Raw genomic sequence first — 18,659 nt, 5'->3', positions numbered from 1 at the left:
TATCTTATAGAATACATCAATTTTTACAAGTGAAAAATAGACCAAACAAGAGATAAATTGAATCACATTCTACATAAAGAATACTATAAGAGCCTTCAACTAGGCTAACATAAGTATGCATATATACATATTTATAATAGATCAATGGGTTGAATACATTGAAATCAAAATTTATCAAAGAAGACCATCTAGATAAGACCTCTAGACACTTGTTTCACTCAACACAATAAGAATGAGAATATTGCCAAACTACATTTCCACCCTACCACAAAGAAACTTTCTGCTTGAACCCAAAATCTTTCATGATGTAAAAGATAATCCAATCTAGTGCAAGGAAGAATAACAAGATAATACATGACAAGAGTAATGAAATTGGTGTAAAGTGGTATATATACTCTCAAACATTAATGTAATCATATCATTTCATAAATTTGAACTCCCTCTTAATCAATAAGTATCCAAAGAGGCAAGCACGTCATTGGCTCATCTAATAAGACATACAAAATGCACAAGATAAATATTAAAAAGATAAAAGAAAGTAATATTAATATACTATCTATTATTTCATATCAAATATATTAAAAACATAGTGGTGATGACTGAATCAAGAGGACATCTTAATGTAATCATATTTATTAATGAAGCCAAGATTCATAGTACATGCAATGTTTATCATGAAAATGTCTATATCTATCTATAAATATTTGATAAGTTGAGAAAAGATCAAACATCATGGTAATAAGCTCAAAACTCTCAATCTAACATATCTAAAATTCACAATGTATATAGGTTTATTTATGGTTAAGGTTAGCCTAAGGGTTAGGATAAATATTATAGTAAGGTTCTAGAGTTGAGGTTAGGATTTGTTTCATACTTAATGTTAATATTAGATTTTTAGTTGAAGATATAGTTATATATAGGGTCATCTTTAGGTTAGAGATATAGTTAGAGTTACCTAGGTTAGGTTTAGGTTTTAGGATATGGTTAAAATTAATGTTACGAATAGGAAAATGATTTAGTGTTATGGTTGAAATTATGGTGAGTGATAACATTAGAATATATACATATATATGCATTTACACACACACACACACATAAAGTGCATACATAAAAAACAATAAAATATACAAAGAAACATATATTTAAATACTAAAAACACATAAATTTTAACTGAAACAACATAAGAAGGGAAAAAACAAGTATTTCATACCTTTTTCGAATGGTTGATGGGGCAGATGCCAATCACTCTCTTTGTTTCGATCGAAATAATGAGTAGACAATAGCCTACACCTCCTGTGGCTTAGGGTTTCAATCGAAACTTTATTTTAGTTTCAGTTGAAACAAGAAACCTGCACACGGTTCCTTAACCACCCATGCATTTTTTAGTTTCGATCGAAACTGAAATAAAGTTTTGATTGAAACTTTTTCCTTACTTTCGATCAAAACTAACAAATAAAGTTAGTTTCGATTGAAACTAAGGTTTGATAGAAACTAAAATATTTTGATAGAACCTTTTAATTTTTGTTTCTATCAAAACTCTTTGGACAATTTTTCCTATGCAAGCTTTTTTGGAGGGATTTCTTCCTCCAAAAAAGTGTAACCCACTATTGTGGGTTCACCCTTGAACTTCTCTTCCAGAAGTTCCTCCATCATCTTTTTGATGGCATATGGAGTGGCATCCGGAGTCATACTTTTTGGAGGAATGGTGTGAGCCTCAACTTTAGCCTATGTTTCTTCTACAGACATACACTTCCCAACAAGACCTTGCCTCAGTCTGATACCAATATGATTAGGAGATAACAAGAATAAAGATGATAATAGCTTCAAAATGGGATGGAAAGAAGAAACTAGAGAATACTATAGGGAAAACATCAAACATGAACAACACCTTATAGGTTACATCTATTCATTCATGGCAAGAACATAGGGATGTTGCCTTACCAAACACATGTTTCTTCAAATTGTAGCCCATTCCTATAAATGACCATGAAGAAAGTACTATACATTCCTCCCACCCACTCTCCACCATACGCAGGCCACTTCACATGGTGTTCATGTGAGCAAGAGGTATTTTTGCCCAAATTAACTTCCAAAGATTCTTGTGTGAGTCTAACTTCCTACAACAATAATGTAATGCCTCACCAAGGGATCCAAAGAATTAACCTAGAATTTTACTAAGTATGGTAGCATTTTTTTTTTCTTAACATGAAAGTGAATACCACATATAACTTTTGCACAATAATGGAAGCAATACTAATGTCCATCTAAAAGTAAACATAACATATATAATCAAATTACATTCTTTAAGATCCCTTAACGTTGAATTACATCTAGAAACATTTAACATACATGAATCCATCTAGTACAACATCCACATGAAATAATAATGATAAGTCCAATGTTTATACATTACATTTCAAATACTCAATCATCCACTGTACATGTCATAGGGTATGACAAGCTCAAAAGAATATACATACATAGAATAAGGTACATCATCCTATTCTAATCCATGATACATCAAAGTAAAGATAATCACATGATATTCATGATACATCATCATAGAAGACAAATACATCCATTATAAAGATCAACATAAAAAACTAAGTGCACGGTTCCTCCCAACCGTTAATAGCATCATTAGTCCATCATGGGTCCTAGCCATCCCTGCGTGCATAACATTCCAAATCACCGAAGAGATCATCGGTATTAAAATAATAGGAATGTCACTCCTAATATATACAACATCATATGAAGAAAGTAATATAACATGCAAATAGAAGCATAAGATAACATCATCTAACATATGCTAATCATCAATGAAAGGATACATATCCACCATCATGAAGGATGCATCAGCCACGATGTCTCAATGAATCTCAAATAATAAGAGTGGAAAATATACTACCACCCAATCACGTGGTACCTAAGTGATCCACTCCCACCGTGCTGAGGAGATAATCTCAATTCCCAAATGGGCTAACAAAACACATAGCACAAATCTCTATAAGTCTAGGAATCCTAAAAGTATAGTAACTCAAAGGTTCCAAACACAAAATCTGACATCTAATCCCAGAGGCACACAATGACATGTAGGAACCTACTATGCAAGCGGGAAAGTGTCATTGTATTTATCACGTACAAGTTACCCTGGCAGTTAGTTAAACTCCATGGGTCCATTCTAATCCCATGCAGCCACTCTAGTATCCTCTCATACTAATAAGGCATACTACGGAATGCAAGGTCACAACCATGCATTCTCACTACTCCCATCCTAGCCTGTACAAGCACTCAAGGCATGGGTGAGAACAAAACACTTATCTTTTTAGGTTCATTTAGTTAGTATTAGGTGTGAATGTTATCACTTATTAATCCAACTTACAATGAGTTACCCTGGCAGCCTCTTAGGGCCCCGACCCCCATTGCAAGCCACTTTTCGTCACTACATTCAGATATCCTACCCTAAGCTCATGGAATCATAAATCTCAAAATCACAAAAGATAATCCATAATAAAATTATCAAATATGCATAAAAGCATCAAATCTCCATGAGCAAACATCCATAAAAAATCATGATCACAACAACTCTCTATTGGCAACTGAAGTATCACTGATAATCAAAGTATCCAATGGTTCTCAATAACCAAAATATATCTCAATCATACTGATCGAAGACTCCAAAAATGGTTGAGTCAAATATGTCACAACATGACATCATCAAGAATAAATCCACATCACAGTCCCATCATGGCAACTAGATAATAAACAAGGATAGTTGATCATTGACAAAAAATAATGGTTAAGTCAAGTGTCTCGTACATAAGAATCTCAACTATAACAATCAGTAATCACATCCAATACATAGAGTATTCCATCACATAACCATGGTTGGGTTTCTAAAGATCGAGATTAAAACATCATCATGACATCACAATCACATAACTCCCAGCCTCTGGTAGACGTCCTATGACTGGTCAACACTAGTCAACCCAAAACCCAAAACAATAGCATAAAGAATACACAATGCAAACACATGTTTTGGTTTTGCTAAATTTACAATTTGAATTTAAATGCAAAAGTCTCGGTTTAGATTTTCAAGTTTAGAGAAAGAATTTGGAGGAACATTTATACATTTTGAATGAATACAAATCTATTCTTCAATTATAATTTTAATCCAAAATGTCCCCCACCAATCTAACAATCAAATTTCATATACTTAATAAAATAATTAATTTAAATCATGAGCCTTTGATATAAATCAATTATCAATTATACAATTATAAAACAAATTATTAATAATCATATTTACATATTATATACATACTTATATATATATATATATATATATATATATATATATATATATATATATATATATATATATATATATATATATATATATATATATATATATATATACATATATGAATATATAAATTATTTTAACATTAAACAAAATCAAATTAACAAATTCGATTAATGCCAAAATTTTTAATAACAATTAAAATTGAATATGGCAAATGTTTTATTTTTTTAAACACATATTTAAATAACATAACTGCCAGTACGCAGGACCTTGTGGTCGCAGGGCTTGCGACGTCAGTGGTACTCGTACCACTACCATCGTAGTACTTGCAACAACGGTACATTGCGATCGCAGTGGGGGTGCGGGTCTTGTCTCCCCCCGACTTAATGTATAAAATGTTTATAATTTTTTTTAAAAATCGCTTACGTGATTCCCATTTGCGATTTGGTTTAAAACGTTTTCACCCACGGCTATGTTATCCAATTTTTTAACAAATATATATTATATATATATATGTATGTGTGTGTGTGTGTGTGTATATATATATATATATATATATATATATATATATATATATATATAAAGGTAGGTATATATATATATATGTATATATATGTATATATATATATATATAAATATATGCAAAATTAAAAATATCATAGTATATGAGCATATATATATATATGTATGTATGTATGTATGTATGTATAAGCAAATTGACAATATATAAATACAAACTTCAATTTTTAGAATTTCTCCATAGACCTTTGATCTCCAAAATTTTCAATAATTAATTTAATGGGTTTGACTATGAATCTCAACCCTAGCCCCGTGTTCTTTTCAGATCTATGCATATAGAATTTTCAAATAAATTAAATTACCCATATTGAGAATGCATAAAAATATGAAATTCCTCAGAAGACATATGGAAGACACAAAGAAGACAAGGAATGCATGATGCGGAAATAGCATAAGTAAAACTGCAAGAATCTACCTGGATTCTGATGCTAAATCGCTCTTCCTCAGAAAACTCACAGAGCAAGCTCCTCCCTTCTTCAGAATTCTCGAGAACTCCAATGCTCCAATTGCACTCCCAACACTATATCTAAGCCTCTAGGAATGCCTGAATATAAAGAGCTCTCAGGAAACATCTAGAATGCTTCTAGAAACAGCTAAAAGGTGTCACCAACTAAGCATGGGTCCTTTCCAACCTTTAAGATGGGTCATAAGGTTGTAGACACCATGTGCTTAATTGATGCACTAACCCCCGGGTTGTTGACACATGAGAAATAGAAAAATGTGTTAATTCCCATGCAAGCTTATAACTCCAATTCACTTTTTATATAATTTTCTATTTAAATATTTATAACTTTCATTTTAATTTTTATAACTTTTATTATTATTATTTATTTATTACTTTTATTATTATTTTATTATTATTATTATTATTGATTTTAATTTTCTAATTTTCTTTTATTTATTTCTTTTTCCTCAATTATTTCTCATTTAATTAATTATAATCAAAATATCAAATAACATGATATTTTATGTTAATTTTCTCAAATAATTAATTTATTAATTAAATCTATTTATTAAGACTTAATTAATAGAAAATTCACCATAGACCTCCAAGATAAAATATGAAAACCCATCATAGAGCAAATCACACAAAATTAGTCTAAAGGGTTAAAAATGATGAATTATGTCATCTGACATATTCGGTGGGTAAAATATCCAGATACTTGTCCTACCTCACTAGGACAATTGGCTTAAAAGTTTGGGATTTGGACTTGAGAATTTATCTCCCTTCTCTTATCATTGAGATAGTATAATAGGGTACGCTCATCCTGGAAATTCAAGGAAGTCGATACCCGATACCTACAACCTGCAGAAAAACCATGCATGTACATACAATATATATAATGCTAAGCTAAATAGACAATGGTAGGAAGTGGTGCATCATGTAGATCCCGACTAAGCAGGTGACTACGACTCCCTTCCTTAACCACATCAGAAATGCCATACAATAAGAAAACACACACACCATACACATGCAAGTATGGGGTAAGTATCCATAATAAAACACATGAGATAATAAACCATCCAACTAATCATCAATAATATCTTAAAGCAATATAATGATCATCATGTATGCATGAAATGTAAAGTCTAAATGATCTCATCACATAACCACTGAATCCATAACATAATGTCTGATAGTGTCAAAACAATACCACTAATCCATCAACATAAAACTAGTCCATCATAGTCTGATAACAATAGCAACAATATGTCCAAAAAAGATGTGAACGAGGGTAGGCACTACATCCACCCCCCCTTAGGTTAGGCTTACTCCTGGAAGCCTACAAACAAGTAGGGATTTAACTCCCTCAATCTAGCTGCATCCTCCCATGTAGCTGAAGAATCATCAGTAGGGTCCCATTGGACCCTTAGCTGCTCGATGGTTCAACTCTTGAGGGTCAACTCCCGCTACTCCAGAATATGAACCGGCTCTAAAGCCAGCTGCCCGTCCTCTACCTACAATGCATTCCAATCAAGAACATGTACAATATTAGGAATATATTGCCGAAGTACTGAAACATGGAAAACATCATGAATGCGAGCTAGGCTAGGCGGTAGAGCAAGGCGGTAAGAAATCAGGCCAATCCTCTCTAGAATCTCGAATGGTCCCACAAAGCGAGGTGCTAGCTTAGATCCCTTTCCATATTGGATCAGACTCTTTTGCGGTCACACTCTCAAGAAAACCTTATCACCCATAGCAAACTACTTATCAGTCCTATGAGCATCAGCATACTTCTTCTGCCTATCTTGTGCCGTAGTCAAGTGCTTACGAATACGCACTACCTATTGCTCCATATCCTGAAGCATCTCAAGACCCAACAGGATGAAATCCTCAAGACTGTCCCATCTCAAGGGTGTATGACAAGGATGCCCATATAATGCCTGAAATGGTGCCATGCCAATAAAACTATGATACCGATTGTTGTAAGCAAACTGCACTAGGTAGAGATAGTCCTCCCAATGTGTTCGCCTATCCATCACATACATCCATAACATGTCCTCCAAAACCTGATTCACCCTCTCTATCTGACCATCAGTCTCTAGATGATATGTCGAACTGAAGTTTAACTGCGCTCCAAGCTCATGCTGCAGCGATGTCTAGAATGCAGATGTGAATACAGGATCCCTATCAGAAATGATCTTTCTAAGAATACCATGTAATCTCACAATGTCACACATGAAGACATTAGCTACAGAAGCTGCTATGTAGGAAGACCTAATGGGTGAAAAATGCACCACCTTAGTCAACCGATCAATAATGACCATGATAGCATCATGATGTCGAACTATCATAGGTAATCCCATAGTGAAATCCATGGAGATGATATCCCATTTCCAAGAAGGAATGAGATTTGGTTGCAAAAGTCTAGCCGGGTGCTGATGTTCTGCCTTAACTCTCTGATACTAAAGTCACCTAGCCACAAAATTAGCAATATCTTGCTTCATCCCAGACCAAAAGAACAAATGTCTCAAATCAACATGCATCTTCTTGACACCTAGATGTGTTGAGTAAGGTGTACGATGGGCTTCTGCCAGTAGCAAGGTGTAAAGCTCATCTAAAAATGGCACATATATCCTCCCCAGATGTCTTAAAAGACCATCTGATTCTTGAACATAACCTACAAACTTTCTTTCCAAAGATCTCCCTGAATCTATCTCTCTGCACACTTCCTGATACCAGGAATCCATAGGAAGTGCCTGAAGAATCTAACTCCTCAAATCCACACTAAGGGTCATCGATGATACCACATGTCTCCTGCGACTCAAAGCATCCACCACCACATTCTCCTTACCTTGAATGTACTTAACCTTAAAATCATATTCGCATAAAAACTCCATCCATCGCCTTTGGCGAGCATTCATATTAGGTTGAGTAAAAATGTACTAAAGACTATGATGATCGCTATGTAGCTCAAATCTGTGCCCCAACAAGAAATGTCTCCATCTTGTCAAAGCATGAACTACTGCTGCTAACTCAAGATCATGTGTAGAATAATTTAACTCATGATCCTTGAGCTTGCGTGATTCATACGCAATCACCCGTCCATTCTGCATCAACACTGCCCCAATCCCTTTAAGAGAATCATCTGTACACATCATAAAATCACCTTCTAGATCAGGTACGGCTAGAATCGGTGCACTGGTCAAAAGCTCCTTGAGCTTCTAGAAAGCTTCCTCACATTTCTCTGTCCATATGAACATCTTTCCTTTCCTTTGAAGAGAAGTGATAGGATGTGCTATCCTAGAGAAATTTTGGACAAATCTATGATAATAACTAGCTAAACCCATGAAACTACAAATTTTTGACACATTAGTCGGTGTCGACCAATCTATTATCACCTGAACCTTTGCAAGATCCACTGAAATACCATTACCTGAGATAACATGCCCTAAATACTGAATCATCGATTTGAAGAATTCACACTTAGCTGCATTGGCATAAAGTTGATTGTCTCTCAAACACTGCAATACCAATCACAGTTGTTCCTCATGCTCTTTTCGAGTCTTAGAATATATAAATATGTCATCAAGAAACACGAGTACAAACCTATCCAAACAAGATCGAAACACACCATTCATCAAACTCATGAAAACTGATGGAGCATTAGTCAACCCAAAAGGTACCACTATGAACTCATAATGCCCATAGCGAGTTTGAAAAGCGATCTTGTGAATATCTACTTCCTTAACGCGAAGCTAGTGGTATCTTGACTTAAGATCAATCTTGGAGAATACTGTGGCTCCATTGATCTAATTGAATAAGTCATCAATCTTAGGTAAAGGATACCTATTCTTAATAGTCACCTTTTTCAACTATTTGTAGTCGATACAAAGGCACAAAGAACCATCTTTCTTCTTTACAAAGAGCACTGGAGCTCCCCATGGTGATACACTAGGTAGAATGCTCCCTTTGGCCAGAAGTTCCTCTAGCTGAAGAAGTAGCTCACCTAATTCCTATGTAGTCATGCTATAAGGAGCTTTAGAGATAGGCTCTACTTTAGGAATCAGATCAATACTAAAGTCAATGTCCCTCTTCAAAGGCATGCCTGGAACCTCACTCGAAAAAACATCTGCATACTCCTACAAAATTGGGTGATCTAAAGTCTTCCTCATGGGATCTTCCTCATCAAGATCATTTACCATAATAGAAAATATCTGACATCCCTTATGAAAACTTCACTTCAATTGCATAGCAGAAATCATCCGTAGAGATATAGGCCTTGGTATCCCAACTATCTGCACATCATTCCCTTGGTCATCTTGGCACAAAATAATCTTCTTCCTGCAATCTATACTGGCTCTATGATATCCAAGCTAGTCCATGCCTAACACCACATCATAGGAACCAAGGGGTGTGACTTGAAGATCCACTGCAGTATCAAAACTTCCTAAACTAAGCCCACACTTATGAACTATAGAGTCTATGGAGACCTTAATGTTTGAGGCTAGTTCCACTTGCCAACCATGATCTTGCTTCACCGCATCTAGCTTACACTTAGAAACTATAGATGGTGAAATAAATGAATCTGTAGCTCCTGAATCAAACAATACTAAAAGAGATATACCTCTAATAGCACTTGTGGTCTCAACCACTATTCCCTGATGATATGCCTGATGCTGATCAACTGCTGCAAAAACTTTATGAGCTCTACCAACATCACCAACTGTAGGCTCTGAAACTGTAGGTCTATGTCCTAAAGACTAAGGTGCTTGCTGAGGACACTGAGCTACATAATGTCCAATCTAACCACATGAAAAAAATTTCTTTATTTCTGCCAAAACCTCTTCCCATAGTTGGTACATTTGATTGTTGATGACTGTTCCTACTCACAAAAGACTGGCTACTCTGAGCTGGCTAATTGGAATGATTCTATTTATTGCATTGAGCATTGCAGTTGTTCTTGATGTTAGAACCTTTGCCAACACCTTGAGCTTGAGAATTTGATCCCTTCTGTTGCTGTGTCTACTGAGACTGCTACTGATACTGTTTCCGCTTAGAGAAAGAAAACTTCTTGTTACCACCTGAATTGTAGTTGCTTTTAGATCCTGATGCTGCTGGCGCTCCTACAAAACCACCTTGACCAAGGTTGACACTTTGCTCAACAAGGATAGCTCGATGTACTGCATCCTTGAGGGTTTTTGGCTCAAATACCTTGACACCCCCAATTATACGGTTATTCAAACCCCTAATGAAATGTTGTGTCAACTGAGCTGAATTTTCACTGAACCCTGAAAAAGACATGAGCTCATAAAACTTACACTCATACTCGGTCACTGACATAGTGTACTGTCTAAGATTATGAAATTCATCATCCCTTTGTTGTTTCCATTCCTTTGGTAGAAATCGTTCACGAAAACTTTCTAGGAATAGCTCCCGTGTAACACTGCTCATATCAATTCCCAGCTTCTTCTCCTCAATCATCCACCAAGTGGCCCCAAAATTCTCTAAATTAGTGATCGCAAATCTTGCCTTAACATTGCTGTTGAACTCTTGCATGGAAAAAATCTTGTTGAGGGAAATAAGCCATTGCTCGGCCACATAACCAGAACCTTGCCCATTAAAAGGCATAACCTTGGATCTTGAAAGATCCTTCATTTGAGTGGACATAATGGACCTCTGACGATCCTTTCGAGGACTTCTAGATCTGGGTCTATGCTCTTGTTCTGTCTAGTGCACTTTGGGCTATTCTTGAACAAGAGGTAGACGTTCTAGAATAATCTGCATCATCTGTCTCAAACCAACCTCTTCAGACTCATCTTGGTCCTCTCTACAGCTCTCTTCCTGCTGCCTACTAGAGTGCTCTTCCCTGCTCTCTACGTGAGCCATTCCCTCATGGGAAGACTCATGGACACTGACAGCTCTGCCACAACCTCTACTAGAAGACCTAGTGCCAGATACCATCCTACAATAGTACAAGGTACTAAGTTTAGTTCTATGTTTAGGTTTAAGTTAAAATTTCCAGTTTGAAATACTAGGTGTTGAAGTATGAAAAATATTCAAGTAACAGTTCAAGTTTTGCTTCAGTTCACCTAGTTCAAGTTTGGAAAGATACACTTAATAGTTCAAAGTTCCAGTTGTTCCAAAATACCCAGAGCTCCCAATGTAGAAACTCGGGCTCTGATACCAAATGTAATGCCCCGCCAAGGGATCCAAAGAATTAACCTAGAATTTTACTAAGTATGGTAGCATTTTTTATTTTTTTCTTAACATGAAAGTGAATACCACATATAACTTCTGCACAATAACGGAAGCAATAGTAATGTCCATCTAAAAGTAAACATAACATATATAATCAGATTACATTCTTTAAGATCTCTTAACGTTGAATTACATCTAGAAATATTTAACATACATGAATCCATCTAGTACAACATCCACATGAAATAATAATGATAAGTCCAATGTTTATACATTACATTGCAAATACTCAATCATCCACTGTACATGTCACAGGGTATGACAAGCTCAAAAGAATATACATACATAGAATAAGGTACATCATCCTATTCTAATCCATGATACATCAAAGTAAAGATAATCACATGATATTCATGATACATCATCATAGAAGATAAATACATCCATCATAAAGATCAACATAATAAACTAAGTGCACAGTTCCTCCCAACCGTCAATAGTATCATTAGACCATCATGGATCCTAGCCATCCCTCCATTCATAACATTCAAAATCACCGAAGAGATCATCGGTATTAACATAATAGGAATGTCACTCCTAATATATACAACATCATATGCAGAAAGTAATCTAACATGCAAATAGAAGCATAAGATAACATCATCTAACATATGCTAATCATCAATGAAGAGATACATATCCACCATCATGAAGGATGCATCAACCACGATTTCTCAATGAATCTCAGATGATAAGAGTGGAAAATACACTACCACCGGACCGTGTGGTACCTAAGTGGTCCACTCCCATCGTGCTGAGGAGATAATCTCAAGTCCCAAATGGGCTAACAAAACACATAGCACAAATCTCTATAAGTTCAGGAATCCTAAAAGTATAGTAACTCAAAGGTTCCAAACACAAAATCCGACATCTAATCCTAGAGGCACACAATGACATGTAGGAACCTACTATGCAAGCGGGAAAGTGTCATCGCATTTATCATGTACAAGTTACCCTAGTAGTTAGGTAAACTCCATGGGTCCATATTGATCTCATGCGGCCACTAGTATCCTCTCATACTGATGAGGCATACTACGAAATGCAAGGTCGTAACCATGCGTTCTCACTACTCCCATCCTAGCCTGTACAAGCACTCAAGGCATGGATGAGATCAAAACACTTATCTTTTTAGGTTCATTTAGTTAGTATTAGGTGTGAATGTTATCACTTATTAATCCAACTTGCAATGAGTTACCCTGGCAGCCTCTTAGGGCCCTGGACCCCATTGCAAGCCACTTCCCGTCACTACATGCAGATATCCTACCCTAAGCTCATGGAATCATAAATCTCAAAATCACAAAAGATAATCCATAATAAAATCATCAAATATGCATAAAAGCATCAAATCTCCATGAGCAAACATCCATAGAAAATCATGATCACAAGAGCTCTTTATTGGCAACTGAAGTATCACTAATAATCAAAGTATCTGATGGTTCTCAATAACCAAAATATATCTCAATCATATTGATTGAAGACTCCAAAAATGGTTGAGTCAAATATGTCACAACATGACATCATCAAGAATAAATCCACATCACAGTCCCATCATGGCAACTAGATAATAACCAAGGATAACTAATCGTTGACCAAAAATAATGGTTAAGTCAAGTGTCTCGTACATAAGAATCTCAACTATAACAATCAGTAATCACATCCAATACATAGAGCATTCCATCACATAACCATGGTTGGGTTTCTAAAGATCGAGATTAAAACATCATCATGACATCACAATCACATAACTCCTAGCCTCTGGTAGATGTCCTATGACTGGTCAACACTAGTCAACCCAAAACCCAAAACAATAGCATAAAGAATACACAATGCAAACACATGTTTTGGTTTTGCTAAATTTACAATTTGAATTTAAATGCAAAAGTCTCGGTTTACGTTTCCAAGTTTAGAGAAAGAATTTGGAGGAACATTTATACATTTTGAATGAATACAAATCCATTTTTCAATTATAATTTTAATCCAAAATGTCCCCCACCAATCTAACAATCAAATTTCATATACTTAATAAAACAATTAATTTAAACCATGAGCCTTTGATATAAATCAATTATCAATTATACAATTATAAAACAAATTATTAATAATCATATTTACATATTATATACATACTTATATATATATATATGAATATATAAATTATTTTAACATTAAACAAAATCGAATTAACAAATTTGATTAATGGCAAATTTTTTAATAACAATTAAAATCGAATATGGCAAATGTTTTTTTTTTTTAAATACATATTTATATAACATAACTGCCGATACATAGGACCCTGCGGTCACAGGGCCTGCGACGTCAGTGGTACTGCGTACCACTGTTGTCGCAGTACTTGTGACGGCGGTACACTATGACCGCAATGGGGGCGTGGGTCTTGTCCCCCCCTCGACTTAATTTATAAAATGTTTATAATTTTTTTTTAAAAATCGCTTACGCAATTCCCATTTGCGATTTGGTTTAAAACGTTTTCGCCCATGGGTATGTTATCAGATTTTCTAACAAATATATATTATATAAATATATATATATATATATAAAGGTAGATATATATATATGTGTGTATATATATATGTATGTATATATATATATATATATATATATATATATATATATATATATATAAATATATGCAAAATTAAAAATATCACAGTATATCAGCATAGATACATACATATATATATATATATATATGCAAAATTAAAAATATCACAGTATATGAGCATAGATACATATATACATATATACACATATATATATATATATATATATATATATATGTATGTATATATATGTATGTATGTATAAGAAAATTGACAATGTATAAATACAAACTTCAATTTTCATAATTTTTTCGTGGACCTTTGATCTCCAAAATTTCCAATAATTAATCTAATGGTTTTGACTATGAATCTCAACCCTAGCCTCGTGTTCTTTTCAGATCTATGCATATAGAATTCTCAAATAAATTAAATTACCCATATTGAGAATGCATAAAAATATGAAATTCCTCAGAAGACATATGGAAGACACGAAGAAGACAAGGAATGCATGATGCAGAAATAGCATAAGTAAAACCACAAGAATCTACCCGAATTCTGATGCTAAATTGCTCTTCCTCAAAAAACCTGCAGAGCAAGCTCCTCCCTTCTTTAGAATTCTCGAGTCCTCCAATGCTCTAATTGCACTCCCAACGCTATATCTAAGCCTCTAGGAATGCTTGAATATAAAAAGCTCTCAGGAAACATCTAGAATGCTTCTAGAAACAGCTAAAAGGTGTCAACAACTAAGCATGGGTCCTTTCCAACCTTCAAGATGGGTCATAAGGTTGTAGACACCATGTGCTTAATTGATGCACTAACCCCCGGGTTGTTGACACATGAGAAATAGAAAAGTGTGTTAATTCCCATGCAAGCTTATAACTCCAATTCACTTTTTATATAATTTTCTATTTAAATATTTATAACTTTCATTTTAATTTTTATAACTTTTATTATTATTATTTATTTATTACTTTTATTATTATTTTATTATTATTATTATTGATTTTAATTTTCTAATTTTCTTTTATTTATTTCTTTTTCCTCAATTATTTCTCATTTAATTAATTATAATCAAAATATTAAATAACATGATATTTTATGTTAATTTTATCAAATAATTAATTTATTAATTAAATCTATTTATTAAGATTTAATTAATAGAAAATTCACCATAGACCTCCAAGATAAAATATGAAAACCCATCATAAAGCAAATCACAAAAAATCAGTGTAAAGGGTTAAAAATCACGAATTATGTCATCCGACACATTCGGTGGGTAAAATATCCAAATACTTGTCCTACCTCACTAGGACAATTGGCTTAAAGGTTTGGGATTTGGACTTGAGAATTTATCTCCCTTCTCTTATCATTGAGATAGTATAATAGGGTACGCTCATCCTGGCAATTCAGGGAAGTCGATACCCAGTACTTGCAACCTACCAAAAAACCATGCATGTACATACAATATATATAATGCTAAGCTAAACAGACAATGGCAAGAAGTGGTGCATCATGTAGATCTTGACTAAGCAGGTGACTACGATTCCCTTCCTTAACCACATCAGAAATGCCATACAATAAGAAAGCATGCACACCATACACATGTAAGTATGGGGTAAGTATCCATAATAAAACACATGAGATAATAAACCATCCAACTAATCATCAATAATATCTTAAAGCAATATAATGATCATCATGTATGCATGAAATGTAAAGTCTAAATGATCTCATCACAAAACCACTGAATCCATAACATAATGTCTGATAGCGTCAAAACAATACCACTAATCCATCAACATAAAACTAGGCCATCATAGTCTTATAACAATAGTAACAATATGTCCATAAAAGCTTCTACACACAAAAAATAACAATGCCACTACTATTTTATTCAAAAACCAATAAATATGATATGCATCACTAATTAATTTGTAGTGTGAACAAAATATAAACTCAGTAATAGGAAACCACTATAGTGTTATTTATTTCATCTATTCAAGGTAGGGTACAAATAATTTTCACAATATCTTGGCCTTCTTCCCACAGAAAAGAAAATCAAATCCTCTCCCCAATGATAGACTTTGGAGAGAATATATAAACAATGATAAACAGCTAAAAACTATTTTTTGCAACCGCTAGACCCATAATATTTTTTTTCAATCCTTTAACAAAACATCAAAGTATGCCCTAAAACATTAAAATATGCCCTAAACATCAATCATTTATTGAGTGATAGAAAAATATTAAAATATGCCCTACAACATCACAGTACCCCCCATAAATAGTATATAAATATTATTCCTTGGCTGCTGCTATAGTAGCTTGATAGCAGTTCTTTAGTTTAAGGAATAATAGACTCTTCATTTAACAAGGTATTAAATTTGCATTCATCGTAATGTATGCTAACAAGAATATATGGCTACTTCCATATGACAAGACTATTATATTTGGCATTCTTCAGCTATAGTCTATAACATTATGTGGCTTCCCCCCAATTTGTTTTCTTTGTCTATTGATCTTAATAATTATTATTTTTGAAGCCTATGTAACTAATAGGAAAAAATATTTCATAAATCCATACCAAAATGTTCTTAGGAACATCAATACTACTAAAAGTATGCCCACACAAATGTTTGGTTCAACATTCAACCAAACAAAATGTAGTGATATTGAAAATGCAAGTCATATATTAGTAACAATTCTTTCCAAGATTTAGTTCACATTCAACCTTAGTTTATTTATGAAATCATAGTGAATGTATAAGTACAAGGAGTGTATTTGGAAACGTGGCTTGTGCTTTCTTCTAGCTTTTTGTGCTCAATTCCTACCCCTATCCTCTTCACTTCTTGCTTAACTCCACTCCTTTCCTAACTACCTAATCTATGTTTATGTACAGTTTTCTAAAAGTGAAAACTGAGAAATAACACAACAAGAAAGAGGAAAAACACAAACACATGATTTTATCATGGTTCACCACAAATTATGGCTATGTCCACACTATAGGGAAAATCTCTTATTAATGCTAAAGATAGAAGTTTACATCACAGTTGTAGCGTCAGCTCTTCAAATGCTCTTCAAATACAATATGAAATAATGAATCTCCAACACACACACACACACACACACACACACACACACACACACACACACACACACACACACAGTCTCAAGAGAAATGAAGAGAAAAAAAATTGGAGGAAAATAATAATAAATTGTGAATAATAAATGGAAGACTGTTGGGCACTCAACAAACCCCCACTTGAAGTCCAACTACTGTAATATATGAGTCTCCCCTGAATTCCCCTATTGTTATTTCTTTACAATGCTAAGAGAAGCTTGGTAGAGCTCAAACTTCTCTTGTGGAACAATCTTTGTGAGTGCATCCACAGGATTCTCCTTGGTGTTAACCTTCAAGACTTAAAGTTTTCCCTCTTCAAGTTTACTTTGAATGAAATGATAATGTACTTCAATATTCTTAGTCTTACTATGAAACGTGACATTTTGGGCTAAGTCAATGACACACTTACTATCACAATACAAGGCTAACCCTTATTGAGGACAATCAAAATCACCAAATAGATGTTGTAACTCGGTAAGTGCACCAAGTTGTGGTCCCAAAAGGGGGGTATAAGTGGACACCATTTTCCTAAAATCAACAATTCCTAAACTTCAATAAGAATTTGAAGATAGTTACACTCAAAATTTTAAGATGTGACAAAAACAAAATTTGTAGTCCTTTGAATCTAGTTTCTAAACTACTAATTTTTTCCAAAATGGTTTAGTTTTAGGTCCTTAGAAAATGGGGCCACTAAAAGTGGTGATGTTTATTCCAAAAAAACATAACACAGTACAAAGTGTGGCCCCCTAAAATTTTAACTTTTTTTTTGAAATTCTTTAATCACTTTGGTCAAAAGTTACTTAACACTATGTAGTTTATCCCAGATTTTTTGGGTAATTTTATAATGTGTATTATTTTTTAATGAATTTTTTAACTAGACACATCCCAAAAATGTGAAATATCTGTGTGCTCCCCCTAGAAATAATTGAAAACTAATCTAAAATCAAAACTTTTTTTTCAAAGTGTGTAGAATGGAGTCTAGTTTCTAAAAAACTAAGTTGTTGCAAAATTCGATGAACAAGCTAAAATCTATAGCCCAATTAGTACATGGTGGTTTTTGACAAAAGATGAACATACATTCAAAAGAAATTATATATGAAAGGCCTGAAATAGTTCAAATTAAAAAATTAATTATATGGTTATATAGCTAAGATAGAGACCTACAATGTCATGTAACCTGATCTTATTGATGCCAAACCACGAGGAATCTTGAAGGAGAGAACACAAGAAAAATTAATAATTTTTTATATGTTTGCTAGAAAACATGTCTCAAATCTATTTATAAACTCCAAACCTTTGGGTTGGATCTCAAGGAAAAACCAAACCTTAGGCTTGGTTTTAATGCAAAGCTTTCAATAGCATGTATTCCCTATAGTGCAAATGTGCTATTCA

Source organism: Cupressus sempervirens, chromosome 5, assembly GCF_028749045.1.
Source record: "Cupressus sempervirens isolate cs-2001-9-10 chromosome 5, ASM2874904v1, whole genome shotgun sequence".
NCBI lineage: Eukaryota > Viridiplantae > Streptophyta > Pinopsida > Cupressales > Cupressaceae > Cupressus > Cupressus sempervirens.
Note: the sequence above shows the minus strand (reverse complement) of the source record.